General features: G+C 39.4%; 1 protein-coding gene and 1 long non-coding RNA gene across 2 annotated transcripts in view; one reads left to right on the forward strand and one right to left on the reverse strand.

Annotated features, from left to right (window-relative positions):
- The window catches only part of LOC127440510 (heparan-sulfate 6-O-sulfotransferase 1-A), a 255,869-nt gene that overhangs the window by 219,400 nt on the left and 13,726 nt on the right, over positions 1-22,743 (reverse strand). The window lies entirely within an intron of this gene.
- LOC127440511 (uncharacterized) lies at positions 34-8,448 on the forward strand. The gene is made up of 3 exons (XR_007897142.1): positions 34-1,050; positions 1,960-2,133; positions 7,610-8,448. It is a non-coding gene; the product is annotated as an uncharacterized LOC127440511 (long non-coding RNA).

The raw sequence follows: 22,743 nt of genomic DNA on the forward strand, positions 1-22,743 counted from the left end.
ATGAGGTTGTTGTGTTGAGCATAATTTTTTTTTCTATCTATCTTTATATATATTTTTTTGTTTGGGGTGTTGTGCACAAAGGGTTTGGGGAAATTGGGAGTGTGCACTTGTTTTTTGGGCAGCGTGCTGCCACTTTGTTTGGAGGAAGCATGGCGACCACAGGTGTGGGGAGTACAAGTCTCCTCATGCGGCGCCATGCAGTTAAAGTGGCATCTGCGGCAAGTGTTGAGGAATGTCGCATGGCTGTTGGAGAAGTTGTGGGGCACGAGTGCATTTTATCAGCCTCTAGAAAAATGTAGATGGTTGATACCAAACATGTCTTACAGAGGGTGCACTCTTGTTGTAAACAATTTGGTTGCATCCTCCCTATGGCACAGGCTGGCCTGTGTGGATCCTCCACTACACCTTTTAGCTGTAACTCAAGCTGTTCTTGTGGACTTCTTCTGGGATAAACTGCACTGGATTCCACAGAGTGTTTTACACTTACCTAAGGAAGAAGGAGGGCAAGGACTGATACATTTACAAAGCAGAGCTGCTGCTTTTCGTTTGCAGTTTTTACAGAGATTGTTTGATGGTGCAACTGATTTTAGCTGGAGAGCTATTGCCTGTGTCATACTGCAAATATTTGGGGGGTTTGGGTTGGATAAACATCTTTTTTTTTATTGAACCCTCTGAAAATGGATTTGTCAGAGATGCCTTCTTTTTATCGAAACCTTTTTAAAGTGTGGAGTTTGTTTCACATTCAAAAGACTGAAAGCTCATACTCTCTTCATTGGTTGTTAGAGGAACCTTTGATACTCGGAGCCCGTCTGGACATTACTAACAGTTGAAACTTACATGGATTTAGTACTTTACTCCAAAAATCCAGGATCATCATCTTGGGTCAGATGTTGACTTTGGCTGGCTCAAATTTGAAGAATGCAGAGATAACATCCCAGCATTTGGGAATCAGATCTGTTCGTTTGGTTTCTCTTTTTTTTTTTTGTGGTTAATTTGAAGTCGGCTCTCACAGCTGAAGAGAACCAAATGCTGAAGGACTATTACTCGGGGGTAAGCACTCCCAATGCTCAAGACTGTTTTCCTTGTTTAACACTTCTACCTAATCTAGATGGGTGTACATGTCTTTTTTTTTTTAATTGGGAATCTGTGTGGTTGAGCCTGTGTTATGGTTTTTAACAAAAAAGTTTTGACAGAAAGGTTGACATACCGTGGCGCTCTTTTTTTTTTAGCTGAATGAGAATGTAAAACCTGAATGGAGATCTTTGTATAAGCCACCATTATCTAAGAGGGTAGGGGATATACAGTGGAGAATCCTTCATGGTATCATTGCTGTTAACTCTTTTATTTCTGTTTTAAATCCAGAAGTTAGCTCTGAATGTCTTTTTTGTTCTCAAAGGAAAACTGTGTTTCATGCTTTTATGCAATGTTTTAGATTAGAACCATTATTTATGCTCTTAAAAGGACTTTTCAGCTGCTTTAATTAAATTTTTTCTGTAAAGACTTTTTTGGGTTATAAGTATAATTAGAACAAGCGTTTTGCTTGTCAGTTGTTGAACTTTATTTTGGGACAAGCAAAACTGGCAATTTATATCAGTAGAAAAAACAAAATTGAGCAAAAGCCTTGTCAAAGCATCACTGTTTGTTTTTCAACTTTGGTGAAATAAAGTGTGTTGATTGATTTCAAATTTTATGAAACCATGGAAAATTTGTCTACCTTTGAGATGATCTGGTGTAGTCATGAAGCACTGTGTACTGTTTATGAAGGTGATTTGATATTTTTTTTGTAATTTTATTTTATTTATTTATTTCACTTGAACTTAATGTAATTTTTTTTAAAAAGGGTTACTTGTAATGTTTTTTTCTGTTTTTGTTCTTTGATTTTGTGTGGAGTTACTGTAAATAAGGTTTTTTTCAAAAATTTATCAAATCTCTCTTTCTCCCTCCCTCCCTTCTTCACAGAGCTGCCAGCTCAGTGGATTTGTTGACAGCATGGCCGTATCAGCAGAAAAGCATATAATACAGGAACATTATGTGCCATCATACGGCCCCCACAAATAAACTTTCCTCCCCACATCAGTGCTCTGTGGAGTGGGACAGCACAGGACACAGGCAAGGGGAGGCTGGGAATCTAAAGTAAAGGGTATACTTTGTTTTTTCGTGTGCCGTTCCATTTCATGCATGATCAAATGCTCAGTCTTTGAAAATATCCTATTTTGGCCGCGAGCTCGTACGGACGCGTTTTACGCATGCACACTATGACTGCTTTGTGATACTCTTTCAGCAAAGACAATGGCAAGTTCATGCATGACAATGTGTCTAGAAAAACTATGCTGCACACTGGAAGTCTGTGTGTACTGTGCTGATGATGTAATTTGCATCATGCACACTGTGCACAATAGGGCTGTGTCGATACAATCAAATATCGATATATCGCGATACTTTTTCTCACGATATTGTATCAATAATTAGATCCATGTATTGTGATATATTGTGATATTTTCAGTGCAGTCTGAGATGCTTCTATGAGGCACGAAAGAGACAAACTGATCCTGCAGGATTCACGTGTTTGGATCTGGGGCCGGGCAAAAATATGGATTTTCTACATAATCTTCATTTGTACGAACCCAATGTCGATTCTTAAAATGCCAAGATCACTCTTTCTTTCTATCTGCAATCCCCTACAATCATATGTGCATAAATACTTCCCATATGCTACAAAAAAATGTATGTAATTATCCACTGGCAGGTAATTTTTTTAGATTTCACTCAGCAGTGTTTGAGTGGTGTAGTGGTGAAGAAGTTTCGCACCGAGATCATTTCAATGCATGCTGAGAGTAAAAGTTTTGACTCTTTCAGTGTAATGTGAGTCCAAAGACTAGATCCAAGCAAACCATTTGTTGTTTAATAATGTCTCTTTAATATCCTTTCTGTTCTCTACAGTCAGTTATTTATCAAAAACAACAAAAGAAACATTTAATTCTAATCACACATAGCATGGATGCTACAAAGAAGCCGTTCGACCAAGCAAACACTACTGTCAAAGTCCATATAAGTACATACTTGCAAATAGTACATTTAGGTAATTAGGCATGTAAACAACAAAAATGTAACAATATACTGTATATATCCAATATAATATATGCAATTTCAATACATCATGTTTACTGATGTAATACATGGACTATGTTTGAAAAAAAGCAAAAATGTCACCAAAATGATGACATTTAAAAAAATGTATACTGTATGTCCATAATTTAACAAGTTAGTAGGTCCCCTGTATATTGAATAACAGCATTAGCTGAGAGAATTTCTTTCATACTGTAAGCAAAATTATCATTAATTCATTATAACTGAAATATACCCAAATGAATTGAAATTAAAAGCTATTGTGGTGTATTGCGATATATCGAATCACGACATGTGTACTGCAATATGTATTGTATCGTGAGGTGGCTGGTGATATCCAGTCCTACTGCACAAGATGTATCGGCATGTGGAAAACCAAATTATTTAGTACTTTGGCCTTATGGGGCCTTTCACACCAAACGAACGCTGCCTTTTTAAGACGTTGTGTTAAGTTATCAAGAACACCTGCAAGCTGTTCCATTTGTTGCCCTATATATATCTTTTTTTAACGCAAGATCCAGTTTGGTCTGAACGTCATCGATATTGATTAACTTCCACAAGTTAGTCTGGATTTATGGATTTCACACCAACTGCAAACTATACAGGAGTCCAGATTAATCATACCCCTCATTTTGTGAGGACCAAGAAAGCAGCATTTAAAATCAACCAAACTAACTACATTTGAGATGAATCCACCAACAGTTCAAGTAAAAAGTGCCTTTAAGCAGATGTCCAGCCGGTACTAGGCACAATTTTCTGATGTTTGTACACTTCTTGCCAGGGCTCACTGCAACACAAATGGGTAAGCCAACACTAAACATAAGGGGCACGATAAGTCAACCAATCAGATTCCACTCTACCCCTGAGTGATGTCAAACAAATTTCTACATCTCCTCCTTGTATCATGTTTGGCACTCACACTTCTGATCTAATGAATACCCATCTGAATTAGGGCTATCAGTTGAGCAGAGAAACTTTATTAGATTTTTTACCTTAAATATTTTCAAAATTCAAATAATATTACAATTTTATAGTGAGCTGTTTTTTAAATTGACGTTGTTTCCTTAATCCACAAGAAGGCACACTGAATACATAAACCATGCATCAACAAATTATTGCAAAGGACATTGCTGTTAAAAAAAAAAAGAGCATTCCCCTTTCAACTAATGTGCATAAAATAAATAAAAAGTTTTAGTCGGTCCATATTCTCAAATGTTAAGTCAAAAGTAAAATGGGGGGGGGGGGGGGGGCTTCAATAGGCAGTCCACATGATGTTACACTTGCACACAGTATACTACTCCAAACTCAAGCTATAATAACAGCGATATACCACAATGTTTTTTATTCATTACAGTTGCATGTATGGTAGCAATATTCCCAGATAGCTGTGGTATTCGGCTGAACTCGGTGGGAAAGCGGCTCAGGCTATGAGCCCAGGCCAGGGGCTGTTCAATCAGACAGAACACAACAGAATGGAACTGAACGCAAGGATCTCAAGACAAAAATTTCCAAGTTGAACTCCTTTCTTGACAAAGTGTTTAAAAATGCTGTGGAGGTGAGGGCGTGGTTGAGTGCCCGTCTGGGGAGAGAGGAAGCGGTAAGGAGGTTCATCTGAGATGAATCTGCTGGTAATTACTTTTTCTGTTTCTTTCTGTTTGTTGGAAGTGGAGGCATTGATCCGGGTCCCCGACACTCCACAGGTAGCCCCCAATCAAGCAGGGACGTACCACGTACCTGTGAGTATTAGGAGGGGTACATACCAAGCCTTGGTGGATTCAGGTTGTAACCAAACCTCCATTCATCAATGCTTGGTTCAAAATGGGGCATTGGATGCAAATAATGGGGTGAGGGTGAGGTGTGTGCATGGGGATATTTACGATTATCCTGTAGTGACCGTCACCATTCTATTTCGGGGTCAAAAGCATAATATTGAGGCTGTGGTTAGTCCCCGCCTCACCCATCCACTAATTTTGGGTACTATTTGGCTGGCTTTTTCAGTGTTGTTAAAGGGGTTGTGTGTGGATGGGTCCTGTAATACAGAGGGACGGTGTGGGGTGTGCAATGCACTGACTGGGGAGGCGGAGCTGGGGCCGTCTACGTTAGCTCCATGTCAGGATGACGTAAAGGAGGGGGAAGCCCTTAGGGGAATTCCCTCTGGGGATTTCCCTCTGGAGCAGACACAAGACGAAACCCTTAAGCACACGTTTGACCAAGTTAAAGTAATTGATGGTCAACAACTTCAGCCACGCATTGCACTCACATTTCTGTATTTTTCAACTATAAACGATCGGTTGTATTGAGAGATGCAGGACGCTCAGACAAAGGAAGATACAACTCAGTTGTTAGTACCAAAGAGCCATCAGGAAATGTTGTTCCAGGCAGCTTATCATAGTCCGATGGCAGGTCACTTGGGACAGGGGAAAAAAATAAGCCGTCTTATGGCCCGTTTCTATTGGCCGGGCATTCGCGGGGATGTTAGCCGGTGGTGTGCGATATGCCGCGAATGTCAGCTGGTGAATCCGCTGGCCACTCCAAAAGTGCAATTGCGCTCTCTTCCGTTGATCGAGGTTGCCATTAACAGAGCTGGCATGGACCTCGTCGGGCCATTAGAATGGTCAGCACGTGGGAACAGCTTTGTACTAGATCTGGTGGACTACGCAATGTGATACCCAGATGCGATCTCAGTATGCTTCAGAATAATCTCCCAAATGGGGATTCCGAAAGAAATCCTCACTGATCAGGGCACTACTTTCATGTCACGTACACTACGCGAGCTGTATGAATTATTGGGTATTAAATCGATTCGACAAGCGTGTACCATCCACAAACAGACAGCTTGGCCGAACGATTTAATAAGACCTTAAAAAATATGATTCGTAAGTTCATGCACGAAGATGCTCGGAATTAGTTTAAGTGGCTCGAGCCCCTGTTATTTGCAGTGTGAGAGGTCCCGCAAGTCTCCACGGGGTTTTCCCTGTTTGAATTGTTATATGGGCATAAGCCCCGTTGCGTGTTAGATGTCATGAAGGAAAACTGGGAGAAGGGACCTTCACAGAGCAAAAATTTTATTTAATGCGTTCTTGACCTGAGAGCGAAACTCCACACACTGGGGTGTCTTTCACAGGAGAATTTTCTACAGGCACAAGAACGTCAGTCCTGGCTGTATAACAGCAGAGCTCAGCTATGGGAATATGCACTGGGATAAAAAGTACTTGTATTACTGCCCACATCTTGCTCGAAAATACTTGTGAAGAGGCAAGGGCCCTCTGAGGTCACACGGTGAGTTTGGGAAGTCAGTTATGAGGTAGTGCATATGGATAGGGGCAGGGCTCATCAAATTTACCACCTCAAACTACTAAAACCATGGAGAGAGGCGGTCACCGTATCCTTGGTAATGGTAGTTCTGGAGAGGGAGGAGCTTGGTCTGGAGGTGAGTCTAAAAGCCAATCGGTTCACCCCGGTCCCTTGTGGAGACCACCTCTCACCATCACAATGTACGGAGGTTGCCAGATTACAAAAAAAAATCTCTGATGTGTTCTCGCCTCTCCCCGGCCGCACTAATCTCATAGAACACCACATCGAGACAATCCCGGGGTAGTGGTACGTAGTCGGCCCTACTGGTTACCCGAATACAAAAAACAGGTAGAACGGGAAGAATTAAAGGCCATGCTCGATATGGGGGTAATAGAAGAATCCCAGAGTGATTGGGCCAGCCCGGTGGCTCTGGTGCCTAAGAGCGATGGCTCAGTCCGATTCTGTGTGGATTATAGGAAAGTCAACTTGATGTCGAAATTTGACGTGTATCCAATGCCTCGTATTGATGAACTTCTCGATCGGTTGGGCATGGCTCACTTTTATTCGACACTGGATTTAACAAAGGGTTATTGACAGATCCCCTTAATGCAGATGTCCCGAGAGAAAATGACCTTCTCCACACCATTTGGGTTACACCAATATGTGACCCTTCTTTTTGGTTTGTCTGGGGCCCCATCTACGTTTCAGCGTCTTATGGACAGAGTCCTCAGTCTGCACGCTGCATATGCCACTGCTTATTAGGATGATATTATAATTTACAGTAATGATTGGCAGCGGCACATGTAGCATCTGGGGGCTGTTCTGAGGTCGCTGCGACAAGCGGGACTCACAGCAAACCCAAAGAAGTGCGCAACTGCCGAGTGGAGGTACGGTATCTGGGGTTCCACTTGGGGCATGGGCAGGTGCGACCCCAAATTGATAAAACTGCAGCGATTGTGACCTACCCGAGTCCCAAGACTAAAAAGGAGGTGAGACAGTTCTTGGGGCTGGCTGGCTATTATCGAAGGTTTGTGCCTAATTATTCGGACGTCATCTCACTAAAAAGGGAGCTCCAGACCCGGTCCAGTGGACGGAGCAGTGCCAACAGGCTTTCACACAGGTAAAAGCTGCACTTTGTGGCGGGCCGCTTCTGCACTCCCCTGATTTCTCTCTCCCTTTTGTTTTACAGACAGATGCATCGGACAGGGGGCTGGGTGCTGTACATTAGGAGGGGGAGGATCGCCTGGTGCTGTACATTAGTCGGAAGCTCTCTATGAGAGAGATGAAGTACATCAACATAGAGGAGGAGTGTTTGGCCATCAAGTGGGTGGTCCATACTCTCTGCTACTATTTGTTGGAACAAGCATTCACCCTCTGTTCAGACCATGCCCCACTCCAATGGCTTCACCAAATGAAGGATGCCAACGTCCAGATCACCCGTTGGTATCTGGTACTCCAGCCGTTTAAGTTTGAGGTGGTCCACAGACCGGGGGGCAGATGGCTGTTGTGGACTTCCTCTCCAAAAAGGGGGGGGTGTTGGGCAGACCAGACAGTTCCCCCAGCCCGAGTCGGGTTTTGGGGGTATGTGAAAGCGAGGGCGTGGTCGAGCACCTGTCTAGGGAGAGAGGAAGCGGTAAGGAGGTTCACCTGAGATTAATTTGCTGGTAATTACTGTTTCTGTGTTTGCAGTGAGAGACGGGTGAGATAAAAACGGCCCGGTGAACAGAGAGAGGGAGAGGGGCACACGAGAGACTACATGTCTATTAATGAGTGTTTATGCATGCTGAAAAGCGGATCTTTATTTGTATAAGCTGAGAAGCGAACCCTTTGTGTGTAAGCTGAAAAGCGTTTTCTGTTTGTTGATAAATTAAAAACTGACTCAAATGGAAACCGGCTCCCGCTTCCTCCTTTATTTGCCCAACAACAAACCTTTGTTACAAACGCATTGCTTAATCTGAGAAACACTTATAAGAGAGCAAGACACAACAGCCAAAGACCTCCACCAACTGTAAGGGCCTGCTCACACCGAATACTTTAGCAGCTATCCATTTGTTTTTCTTTGTAAACACGCGCTAGATGAACGTCTTTTTTTTTAGCTTTGTTTTTGTTTATTCAGCGTCTCGTGCAGGACCGCTGCTGTTTAGATGCTGTGTCTAATTAAAAAGAGATTTAAAAAGCATCTGGAAACACCTGATTTCTGTTAAACTGTATTTGTTGCACTGTGTCTAGTTTTTTTTTAGCGCAAGAATATGATCGATCGTCTTCGTCAGTTTTTGGCACACATCTAAAATTCAAATGCACAGTTTTTGCATTTGAATGTGCACTATTTTCTTAAATTTGACGATTTTAATTTGATAGCCCTAATCTGAATACACCTCTAAAACTCAGAAATGATAAGATAAATCCTTGACTTCTGATTTCTCTTATAAACATTATCAAAGGGCATCAGTAGGTAACTGGGAGTCATCTTTAAATCAAGATCAATGCATTTTCCAAAGTTTATGAAGGTGTAGCTCTTGCATGCTTAGTACTTCACCCAATCCAATTTTAAGCATTTCAGAGAATTATTTACCCTGCATTAGCATGCAAATGTTGTTCCTGAAAATCTGCAATTAAAGTTTATTCTCGCAAAAAGCAAAATAACAATAACATACATATTTAAATGCTTATTTAAATGTTAAATGTTTACTTACATATATAAAGTAAAATATTGCAGTGTTATATTTAAATACAGAAAATTATACAGGAAACAACACTCAATATTTATAATTTAAGATTTTTCAACATCTTTTAATCCTTGATAGTTTCAAAGAAGTGATAAGCAAAAAACAACTGCAATGCATGGAAGCTGCTTAAAAGTGGGGCATGCATTTTTAAATGTTTTGAAAAATAGTCTTTTATAGCATTTGTTTATGAGCAAAGTTTGAACTTGTTAAATTCATTTAAGAATACAATTTACATGTGGTTATATGAAGGCAAATTCTCGTTAAATAGAAACTTGTTAAGCAAGAGACACCTTATACAACAAAATACCACAGCCACAAGGCAAACTGGCAAGTATAAACTCATTATTGAGAAACTTCTGTTCATTTGTTTTGCACCTAACCATTTACAAACAAGCTTTTATAATGGTTTAGATAATTAACTTGCATCATACTTGTAAAGGGGAGCAACTGTGCATTATAGAAGGTTAAAAACTTGGCGTTTTACAGTGGTTTTGCTTTATGAGGAATTACACTCATTAAAATAATTTCTTACGGACTGTCTCTTGACCCCCATCTCACCCCCAATCATAAACGATACCTGTAAGTAGGGTTGCGCAATATACCGATATTAACGAAATATCACGGTACCAAAAAAATTTAAACGGTACGATATCATCTGTTAATTTCGGTACCATATTAAAGTATGCTGCTATTAGCAAAATGTAATGTAATGTGAGAGTTTTGAGATGAAATCAAAGACCATTTGAAATTAATCATAAAAAAGTCTCGATATGCCCAAGTGTGATCATTAAACAGCAGAAGGATGTCATTTAATGAAATAATATAGTCACATGCATGCCACAGAATGAATTAGAGGCTCCGTCCTGCTCTGTCCTTCACACACACAGAAGCAGGTGCACACACTACTAATGCTTGATTTTCATGCAGTGTGTCCAATACTATCCAGCCGCAGAGCAGTGTGTTTAGTGTATAATCAGCTGTGAACTCTCAAATGACCGTATTCACCGTTGCAGCTCAGAGATTTCAGCTCGCGAGTCACCGGAAGCTTGATATAATGAACCCTTCACAAACAGGAAGAACTTCAAAGGTCTTTCAAAATAAAAGTCCCGCTGAAATAAGAGCTCTATTCAACAGGATGCATGAAATAGAAGACATTATGACAGGGAAATATTGCTACTGTATAAAAGTGTAATATTCAAAGTAGTCGCAATAATACTCATAATAACAATAATATAATATTAAATGGTTATATTATTATTATCTGTAAGCAATATCACAAAAGCAAGTGTACTGAATATCAGCATGTTGTGATTCAGCCATGGCAGCCTTTTGCCTCAGGTAATCAGATTGTTTTCATTTAATGTTGTCATTAATACAGTACAACTCTGCTGTGCATCTTTTTAGTTTTTTACCAGAATATATATAATTGTTGAAATATTATTATTGGCTCTATATTTTTGAAAATGATTATATTTTCATTTGATTAAAGCTGTACAGCATGTATTTGATTAAACACTATTTGATCATAACATTTAATTAAAACATTTAACATGGAATCCAGAAAAATTAAAAAAGAAAAGGCATAATTTGTATCTATAAGACATTATGCAGTTCTTTTAGTCAAGTAATTTTCAGTGTAATTTCATCAAAAATCTGAGTTTTTTATTTTTATTTTTATTTATTTTTTTGTTGCCTAAATATCGAGTCAGTATCGATACCGAGGTACCAGGGCTGGTATCATACCAAAGCAAAAAATTTGGTATCGGAGCAACCCTACTCGTACGCTTAAAGGAATATTCCGGGTTCAATACAAGATAAGCTCAATCGACAACATTTGTGGCATAATGTTGATTACCACAAAAATTAATTTCGACTAATCCCTCCTTTTCTTTAAAAAAGCAAAAATCAAGGTTACAATGAGGCACTTAAAATGGAAGTGTAAGGGGCCAATTTTTGGAGGGTTTAAAGGCAGAAATGTGAAGCTTATAATTTTATAAAAGCACCTACATTAATTCTTCTGTTAAAACTCACGTATTATTTGAGCTGTAAAGTTGTTTAAATGGTCATTTTTACAGTCATTTTAGGGTTTTAGGGTTTGTTACATCATCATGGCAACAAAGTTGTAAAATTGGATATAACTTTACACAGAAAGGTTAGCAAGTGATTTTATCACACTATTATCATGTTAACATGCATATTGTTTATGTCTTGTGGCAATAGTTTTGAAACAGTGAGTATTTTAACGTTTACAGATTGGCCTCCATTCCCTTCCATTGTAAGTGCCTCAATGGAACCAAGATTTTTGATTTTTGTAAAAGAAAGGCAAGTCGAAATTACTTTATGTGGTAAATAACATTATGCCACAAATGCTTCTGATTGAGCTTAACTTGTATTGAACCCGGAATATTCCTTTAAAACACTTGTGGTGTTATAGCCCACTCAACAAAAAGCAAATGAATCGAAATGAAACTTTACTTGTCTTTCATTCACAAGGTTTTCCATCGACAATGTGCTATTGCTCTCAAACGTTCACCTCACATTCAGTCCAGTGGAAGGTTGTCTTTAATTGCACTTTCATCTGTAGAACTTTCTCCTATTACAGTTACTCAAATGGTTTCTCAGAGTTATTGTCTTTTTGACATGGTGCGGACATTTTTCAGAGACAGCTTAAGATTATTTAGAGTTTTCTCACAGATGTGGACACTACAACAGCCTCCTAACATTAGTCAGAAGGTCTCACAAAGGAGGAAAGGAACAGTTCACTCAAAAATGAAACTCCTGTCATTATTTGCACCCTAATGTCCTTCAAACACGAATGGCTTTCTTTTTTCCATGGAAAACAAAAGGGAAAATGAAAGTGAATGGCGAGAAAAAAAAAAAAGAAAAGAAAAAAAAAACACCATAAAACTAGGGATGTGCGGAACTACTTATTTCACTGATGTTTAAAATAAATTTTTGGAGTTGAATAGTCTTAAAAGAAAACAACCTTCAGAAAACAGTAAAAAAAAAAAAATTGTTTATGTGACCCATTTAAAATACTTAATCTATTCCAAATCCGACGCTAAATTCAGCTGAAAAGGGGCAACTATGATGTGCTCGCCTTGCATTATCATCATTGTACATTATAGAACATGACACGCTTTCATCTTTAGTGAATACAGGTTTTTTTATTGAAAACAACTGAATGAATAGTGCAGGACCAATTGCGCAACCCTAATAGTCTGTTCTAAATGGAATTCACCAAGTAAAAGTTACTGAACATATTAAAACAGTCAGGACATTGTTGAAAATAATTAACAGGTAGGCTAAGCCAAATCTATGAGAGAGAGAAAAAAGATGAAAAGTTGCATGCATTTCATTAGCCATTGATCTAATATGACAGCTGTTGTGTAAAGAACGTTAACCAATAACAGTTACGATGTAAAAAAGAAAAAGCTATAGGATAGAAAAAAATAGACCTGTGATGTAGCGTACAATAAACGTAATGTATTCTAAGCATTATGTGCACACAGAATAAAAGACAGTTTAACCTGTTAAGCAGTTGGCACCTCAAATAGCCTTCTTAATCAGCAGATAAAAAAAAAAAAAGGCATTCCTAGCCTAAAACAGTCATTTTCTAGGCTACTTACTCAAAAGCATACATTTTTAATGAGCAAAATTAACATGTCAACATGGTCCGGTGAAAGACGGGACTTGACTCACCTGAGATGACAATCCTGAGCTTGAAAAAGCACGCTCGGCAGGAAAATAATTTAAAAGCATCCACATATTTAAAGAAGACTCAAATGTGGGGCTTGGGTAGCTCAGCAAGTATTGATGCTAACTACCACCCCTGGAGTCGCGAGTTCGAATCCAGGGTGTGCTGAGTGACTCCAGCCAGGTCTCCTAAGCAACCAAATTGGCCCAGTTGCTAGGGAGGGTAGAGTCACATGGGGTAACCTCCTCGTGGTCGCAATTTGTGGTTCTCGCTCTCAACAGGCCTTGTGGTAAGTTGTGCGTGGATCACGGAGAGTAGCATGAGCCTCCACATGCGGAGTCTCAGTGGTGTCATGCACGACGAGCCACATGATAAGATGTGTGGACTAAATGTCTCAGAAGCAGAGGCAGCTGAGACTTGTCCTCCACCACCCAGATTGAGGTGAGTAACCGCGCCACCACGAGGACCTACTAAGTAGTAGGAATTGGGCATTCCATATTGGGACAAAAGGGGATCATTTTTTTATTTATTTATTTATTTTATTAAAATCGAAAACAGAAGTGATTTCATAGCTACTTTGCTGAGTTTGCTTATCTAGCAAGAGGACATTGTCCTGCACGCGCTGCGAGTGAGAGAGGGAAGAAGCACGCGCAGCCTGCAGTGAAATGAAACTTTGTATCTGCTCCAGAATATCCTCTTAAGTAACATTTGTATTATTAATTCTATTTAAAATGTGTAACATTAATATGCCTGTCATTAACGTGCAGCCTCTGTAAACATATAAAGCCAAACGTAAATGTGTAAAAATGTTGAACAGTTTAATGGGGAAAAATATTATTCGACTAGTAATTCCAGTGTTGACTAGCAGCATCAGAACTGTTTAGTCGACTAGTCTTGCACATCCCTACATAAAACCACTGTAAATGTAGTCAATATTTCAAGTCTTCTGAAACCATTCAATTACTCTGTGTGATGAACAGACTGTAATAACAGATTTATGTTATTTTCTCTCAAAACAAATCATTGATCAACTCCCATTTGCATTGCCCAATCAATTAATTTTTCCCTAATCAAATAATTTTGAGTTCCATGGACGTCAGAAAGTCATACAGGTTTGGAGCAACATTAGGGTGAGTAAAAAATAACAGAACTTTTATTTTTGGTTGAACTATTCCTTTAGGTAAGGAGGGAAGACATTTGCCTCAGTTATACATTGGGGGGGAGGTGTGTAAGGCTTTACAATTCTGATGTGGAATTCATAGCTTTACAAATTAAAGCTTGGCTGTGAGCCAGCTCACACAGGGAGCGTGGAAGCCCTAATTATGAATTATAAAAATGATTGCTAATTAGTCACTGCACAGCAATTTGTCCACAGCACTCAGAAATCAATTTGGTGCCATCGTTAAGGGATTTACCTGGCAGTGCGGTGCACGACAAGACTTCAAAGCCAACGTCCATCATAAGAACAATGCCAGGAATGTTTCGGCAGAGGCCAAACTGATTTGGAATCTTAAAATAAGATTCCAAATCACAAGGGAAAAGTTAGTGAGCGAGAGGAAGGGAGGCAGTGAGAGTATTTTTAAGCAAGAGTGTTTTAGTAAACAACACTGTAAGATAAAGAAAACTGCACACATATGAAGAGATAGCTGAAAAGAGAGAGAGAGAGAGAGAGGACCAGAGCAAGCACATGTTCGCTCGAGCATTAGAGGTAGAGTTGTTCATGTATTCATTTATGCAAAACACAAAGGGCAGGCTTAAGGGTGGTCAGGTCTGTGTTTATCAAAAAGCCATTAGAGATAGAGGAGGCACTGAAGCAGTCATTCATGCAGTGCAGACATTGAGTCCAGCTCAAGCGGACACTTCTCTTTACAGGCCATGAGATCCATACTATCGTGCGACTGCGTATGGCAGCCTGGCCCTTCCTTCATCTCAATGATATCCATAAAGAGGTCGTGGCCGTGGGGTAAGACAACAGAAACAAAGAACAACACCTGACCTGATGATTTAAATGTTGAGCTTTAACATTTTTTTTTTACTTTTTACAGTTTAAATAATTTCAAATTAGATTATTATTTTTATTTTTTTTTTACTTTAAAACAAATAAGTGATCAGTTGTGTCATATGCAACTCATATGTATGCACTATTGGCACTTTTCCACTGCACGTTACGGTTCGACTCGACTCTGCTCGGTTTACTTTTCTGAGCTTGCTTTTCCACTGCAGTTTAGTGCCGCCTTAACATGGGTGGGACTATAAACTGACCGTCATAGTTGCGCCGCCTCTACTGCCGTGACATCATCTTAAAAACGACACAAACATTACTGACCATAAACAATAACACAACCACTAGCTGTTAGCTACTAGCTCATTGTGCTGCATAAAGCAGTTGTTGCATGGTGATTTTACACAGTTAAATTGGCCTGGTTGTTTTAGAAGCAAGCTTTCCAGTAGCTGGTCAACTAAATAAAGTTAAGCTTTCAAGTAGAATATAGAGTTAACGTTACAAAACTTACCATCCTCCATCGTGGACTCCAACAACGCCGTGGCAGGGCACTCTCCCTCCCATTGCTCGCCGGTCTATTGCCATAGATGGCGTCCACTTGGTCGAACCACTTCCACTTTCTTCTGTTTGAACCACTCTGGCTGTTGTGGTCCGTGTGCGGCCAATAGCTGAGACCCTTCTTGAAAGACTTCTTCGTTTTGCGTCGTTTCGTTCGGTCGCTAACGAGAGGAATGTCTGCACCTCGTTTATTGACCACGCCGTGGTTTTCCGCACAGCCATTTCTTTTTACAATTCAAAAGTCGCGTGAACAAATTATACTGCTATCGCTGTTGCTAACATTAAAACTAGCGGGTTGATGTCCTGTGTCGCAAATCCAGTGACGCTGGTAGTGACGATTCTCTCTGACTACTCAGTGATCTGCAGGGTTTTGACGTCACATTTAGTATCGGCTCAGCTCGCTTGGTGGTACTAAAAAAAGTACCAGGTACCAGGTACTATCCACAGTGGAAAACCCCCAAAAAGCGAGCAGAGTTGAGTCGAGTCAAGCTGTACCGTGCAGTGGAAAAGCCCCATATGAAGGATAGAACTGATTGACTTCTTGGAGCTGTGGCCTAGTGGTTGACACAGCCCTGGTGCTCACACAGATGATATGGGTTCAAGCACAGTCTGCGACATGCCCTGATCCCTTTTATCTCTCACAAATAAATTATTATCCCCTCTCTAATGCAAAAAATAAAATAAAAATTCTTGACCTTAGCTTAGTATAAAAAAACAGTATTTTAAATATCAATGCTAACATATTTTAGCATGGGTGGAATTGCCACACTCCTATTCAGCACTTGGAATTTAAGCTTATATATTTAAATTAACATCTGTAGCTTTACAACAAACACACACAAGCATTTTGAACCCCTCCAGGTAAGCAGGGTAAACACGATTGTTTGCTGGACCTCAGCTAAACATGCCGATACTAAAACACAGGCAGCCCATGTCACCACCTTTCCTTGAACTGCCCTAAATCAACTCATACACACTTACAATCTCTGTTAGCACTTTGTCTTCATTCAGTGGAGGTGAGATAGAAAATGCATTGTCTCTGAAATGTGATTGATAGCACGTCTTAGCGCAAGGCATTCTTTGTTGGAAAAAAAGATTTATTTTTATTTTTTATTATCTAACAGAAACACTATTGAACACAGTCGAGCAATTACCAAACCTCCACAGACAACAAGCAGAAATGGGCCAAGATAGTCAGCAAAGACTGAGGTAAACAAGAAGCTTTTCAGCAGTCAAAGCCATTGAGATGAAAACTGTCTTTCATCCAATCACAGAAACAGAAGGAAGATACATTCTTGGCCACAATGTTTTCATTGCTCCAAGTGTTCACTATTAGCAAATTACAAACACAATTATAAATACAGCTGCAAGCTATCCACCCGGTGGCTTTCGGAAAACAATGCATGATGGACACATGCATTTTGTTGAGGAAAGCAAGACAAATGCCTCAAAAACACATGAATATACAAAGAAAAGAATAATAACAACATTTAATGCATTGCCATGGCAACACGATTTAAGATATCAAGTAACCCTTCACAATTTTACATCAGACATTATTCTAAACAATTTTGAAGCAATTTGGGTAAATGTAAGAGGACTATTTCAAAGCATGTTGTAAGTGCCACACTTCCTGCTGCCATGTTGTGGCGCTATGACCGTGAACAACAATAGCCACATCCATATGATCAGCCCCCATTACCAAACATACAGCTCAATTTTGACCTAAATCACACAATGCACGCAGAAGATATGAGACACTTCCTGTTTCCAATTTTTTTCCATTAATTTATTGCCTCGCCATGGCAACACCGTTCAATATATCAAAAATCAGTTCGCAATTTATCATCTTCAATGTCTTGGCATAATGTTGCCTTAATTTGGTGACAGTCACATGAATCCCTTAGGAGGAGTATTTAAAAGTTCAGAGCCTGCAATTTTGTGGGGTTAATGACTGTAATTATGAAAGTTGTCTGGCTTGATGAGAACTATAAATGTACCAACTTTGGTGACTGTAAGTGAAAAAGAGGGTGCTACAGAGTCCCCCTAATGGCCGACAACTCTTATGTGTGTGCAACAGTTCATGAGTTTTTTAAGTATGTTCAGTGCCTCAAAAGCACCCAAAACCTTGACAATAATAGTAGTAATAAATTGTGGTAAAAAAGCGGGTGCTACAGAGCCCCCCCTTACACGCCCATGTTCAAGGGGGTGCTACAGAGCCCCCCCCACACACACACACACACCACCTGCTACAACTTTTGCCCAGCCCAAATGTTCGACAACTCTGATGTGTGCAAAAGAGTTTTTAAGCATGTTAAGTGTCCCAAAAGTACCCAAAACCTTGGAAAGAATAACAATAATAATAGTAATAATAATCCTTAGAAGAACAGTAGGGCCTTTGCACTTTCAGTGCTTGGGCCCTAAAATTAATTATTTATAAAAGTCTTCTATTTAAGGCTGAAACAAATAATCGACAATCATGCTAAAATTTGCTAATGAAAATAGTTGACAACAAATTTCATAATCAATTAGCCAGATTTTTGCTCTTTGTCGGCTTTTGTCGTTAAAACTTACTTCTCACTACTTTCTATGAAATACTTTGTGAGTGTGCAGGCATGTCAATCAATCAAAGATAAAAAGAGAAAGGAAGTGCAATCATTTCAATCAAAACAATATTACCTGTTGGATGCAAACTTTTATATTGTAAAATGTATAACATTTAGCATATAATATAAAAGTTTGTATTGTAGTCTTTATTTTAACCAATTTTTCAATACAATATGTTGCATACATTATATAGACTTTAATTTGCCAATTATTGAAGGCAAGCATATGTGGAAAATCCAATTAATTGATTAATCAAAGAAATAATGAACAGACTAATATGTTTCTCAAAATTCTTCTTATATTGAAAATGAGGAAAGAATGCAAACATACATAGAAACGAAGGACTCTATTTTTGTGAGCGTGCAAAGCACAGCGCTACATGCAACAACCGTGCGCAACATCTTATCCAATTTTCATGAGAGCACTAATTCTAATCACAATTTTCATGCAAGCACAAAGCGCAAGTGGGCATGGGTGGGAGTGTTTGCACTATTGTGGGTGTATGTGTGCAAACTGTGGGTCTATTGTATGGTAATGAAGTGGTGCAAAGCGCAATTTTCTATTTTCCTGTGAATAGGTTGTTGCACTAAAACCACGTCTTAACTCAGCGCAAAGTTTAAACTCAGTTCCTGTATTTGCAGTTTGGATATTCCACCAGCAGGTGGTAATAAAGTTCATGTCCAAACCATGAAAATATATTGGATCATCAAATTATGTCCCTGACAATCAGAGTTTTATATGAGTCTTATATGAAAAAAAAATATTTATGAGATTTGTGTTAAACTATATATAGGTCATGGTTTATTTTTCAATTATTATTATTATGTGTAAATTTACAATTGTATTCATGGTCTAATTTGTAAATCAATTGGAATCTGTAAATTCCAATTGTTGTCATAGAGTGATTTTCAAGTCACTGCAAAATGGGCCGGTGGAAGAAGTGTTTGGAATTGGTAGGCTATGATTTTTTTGACCACTTTGTTATTTTGATTATATTTTAATTTAGTTTGAAGTGCAATTTAAATTTAGAAATATTTTTGGATTCTTTTTTTTTTGTTTTTATGTTACAAGAAATTAATACAATTTTTTAAAATCAAAATCAACCGTAGAAGTGAAGTGCGTGCCAATAAAATTACTATTAATATGATTTGTGTGTCAGTAAATGAAAATGATTAATAATACTTACATTCTCTTTTATTTAATGGAGCCTACATCCAAATTCCGACGAGAATCACATTTTCCATGCATATAAAAAGAGTGTGACACTATCATAGGAATATGCCCAACAATCATCAAGGACTCATTTTAATGCACAAAAGAACGTAATTTTCAATTCTTCTAATTCACTGCATACAGTCCATTTACACTACCAACTTCTTATGAATGTGCAGTCTTGGTTTATATCGCTGGTGCTTGAGGGAATACATTTTAGCTTATAATAGGATGCAGACGGTGGAATAATAACCAGAGAAAACCTCAGAATTAAATTGCAATTATTCCCAAGTGCGATTTCGCCAAACCTACTTGTGCCTAGACTTAGTGCATGCTTGCACGAAAATACCAAAATTTCATGGCCATGCCCACTGACTTTGCACTTATGACTTATGGCATAGCGCTGCGCGTAACACTAGCACTCTTACAATAGGGCCCTGTCTGTTCTTAGAATAATTCCTACTGATTTTGTGGTGGGTGAGCACTGATTCTGCATTACCACATAACGGGCTTTGAGCAGCCTGTATTTAATCCACACTGATCTGATGGGATTAACACATCGAGGTCAGGCTGCTGCTACCAGGCCTGGCTCCAAACTCTTTTCTTACCGGCCTGGGAAAACTGGCCCGTCAGAACCTACACACTTTGCTCCAAGCAGATCTGGAGACCGCCAAGGCATCTGGCTCACACTTCCAGAGCCAGAATTTGGATTCACACAGAGAGCTGCAGGACTTTATAAGCTCAGACCTACTGACCTCCAGACCACAAAGATCACTCAACCACTAACCACATCAGACTATAATTTGTGGAGTGTGCAAACCCACACCAGCACGCGCACAAAATCTTAGGGTGTGTTCACACTTGGCAGGTTTGGTTCGATTAAAACGAACTCTGGTGCGACTGCTCTGTTAGTGCAGTTCATTTTAACAAGTGTGAACGCTGTCATCCGAACCTTGGTGCGCACCAAACAAGCGGACCGAGACCGCCTGAATAGTGGGTCTCAGTCCGCTTCCAAACGAACTCTGGTGTGGTTCGATTGATATATGAACGCAACATGGACCAAAGACATCTAAACGGACCAAAAACAGGAAGTAATTTGCCTAATACTGACCTCAAGCATACCTGGTTCTTCTCATCATAGGAGCTATGTTGCCGATTACAGTTCGGTACAGGAGTCGGAACTGCTGTCAGCCATCCATTCAGCATATCTTGGTTTTTAAAAAATATACATCATAAAAGCTGTCCAATCAGGTTGTGACTTTTTCCTGATACCTTTGGTTTTGTATCGTTAGGTTCGGTTAAAAATGCCAGTGTGAACGCTAAGCGAACCAGGACTAAATGTATCATTTTCTTTTTTGGTCCGGACCAAGAGAACCAAACTACAAGTGTGAACACACCCTTAAGCAGTAAGCCAGACCTATGACAGTGTGGCCCCTTAGCCCCTGCGGCCAGACGTGGAGGACACATCTTCAATAATTGACCACAGTGGAGAACATCTCCCTCGAATATCAAGCACTACTTGAGAACTCTTGCTAAATTACTCAGGCCAATGGTGTTTTGCACTTCACACATTTGCCCTATTTGATCACCTACTCCCATATATTACACACAATGATCTCCAATCTTAATGGATCTCCAAACATACATTCAGGAACTACAAACAGGAGTCTGACAATCATGCTGGTTGAAACCTCACAGCTCTCCTGTAGCACTACCTTGTGTCTACTTGCACTACTTTTTTTTTTTTTTTCCTATACTCAATTTCTATACAGCAGTACCAGTCAAAACATGTTATTTCAAAACTAATCTTTCATTTTATATTCTTTGAAATAGCCAACCTTTATCTTCATGACGTAAACTATTTAACAAAAGGAAGACTATTTACGATCATGAGGAACAAACACGTTCAGTCAGGTGTTTCCAAACATTTGACAGGGACCCTATGTACATTTACAGCGTTTGTACATTGACTGTTATGTAGTCAATGTACAAACATTACATTGGTTTGTAGCAGGAGTAAAATAGCTTTACTGATGGAAACAGTGATGTTGTTCTGGGCAATTTAGCTCTCTGATCTTTAGCCTTCTTTTTATTTTGCCTTTACTATGCTCCATTGGGATATTTACTTTTTATCTTTGTAGATTTAGAAGGTTTCAATGTGGCAGGTCTCCAGTGGGCTTGCCTGAAATATGAAATTTTGGACTAATAAGGACCAACCAGAATTTGCTGCTAAGAATGAGCTACTTTTCTAAACTTTTCTTCTCACAGAAAAGCAGCTGACAAACTCTTAGACACTCCTACATGGGCAATCTATCTAGAACTCATTGGTTCATAACCCCATGAAAGGGGCCCCCGCACTGGGTTGTAGTGGTCTCCCATATGCCAGTGTACACCAAGTATTGTTATCCATTTTATAGAAGGCTGCTGTCCATTTGTAAGACCTGCCATTTTTAAACATTACAGTAAATGTTCCATGAAAATACATTCCTTCTAATGTTTTAGTCATGCCTGGGGTATATAAATCCACAGTGTGGAAAAATATCTTGTCTGTTTGATTAGAGACTGACGCCACTAAAGGAACAGGAAAAGAGAGAGATGGTGAGAGAGAGAGAGAGAGATAGTGAGAGAGAGAGAGAGAGAGAGAGAGAGAGAGAGAGAGAGAGAACATATTTACAAAATTAAAAGAAAAGAGTGACAACAGTACTGCAGGATTTTCTATGCCAGTTTATTGGACTGGGATTAAAAATCTGCCACAATATCTTTAAATTGACAGGACAGGGGAATAAAAGTGACAGTTACACAGCCCATTCTCTCTCATCCCTTGAACACATGTACACAAACATACACAGGCAAGGATTTTGTTTCAAATAAACATGTTTATTTCTATTTTATGTGCTTTAATCTTTTTATATTGGTGATAGATCTTCTCTCACTCATATAGGCCTAATATGATGGGTTTATTTTCAAATTACTCTTTGAAGCTCACAACTGAATGGTAATAAAATGTACCACTTCATTTACTTCTAGAAATAATCACCATAAATATATAGTAAAAACAGCAACTCGACAATGAGGTTTGGTACCCCATCAGCACCTCGTCATTAGGGTTGCAGCGGTATACCAGTTTCACGGTATACCACGGTATGAAAATTGACGGTTATCATACCATGTACATTTGCTTATCTACGGTATTGAGAAAAAAAATGCAACCAGATGGAGAATCTCACCTGCGCATGCGCATCTCCTTTCCTCCTCGTCTGCCTGTCAGACTAGTCAACTTGCGCCACACACACACACACACATGCAGTGGAGAAAATGTCAGAGAGAAGCGAGGCGAAGGTGTCTGACATAAGTGAGTGTGTGTGTGTGTGTGTGTGTGTGTGTGTGTGTGTGTGTGTGTGTGTGTGTGTGTGTGTGTGTGAGTTAAAGCAGTGTTTCTCAACTGGTGGGTCGCAGATCTATTTGGACTGAGTCGCATCCAGCAGGGAAAAAACAATGCCACAGTTCTCCCATTGAAGATA

The sequence above is a fragment of the Myxocyprinus asiaticus genome, chromosome 5 (genome assembly GCF_019703515.2).
Source record: "Myxocyprinus asiaticus isolate MX2 ecotype Aquarium Trade chromosome 5, UBuf_Myxa_2, whole genome shotgun sequence".
In the NCBI taxonomy this organism is placed as follows: Eukaryota; Metazoa; Chordata; class Actinopteri; order Cypriniformes; family Catostomidae; genus Myxocyprinus; species Myxocyprinus asiaticus.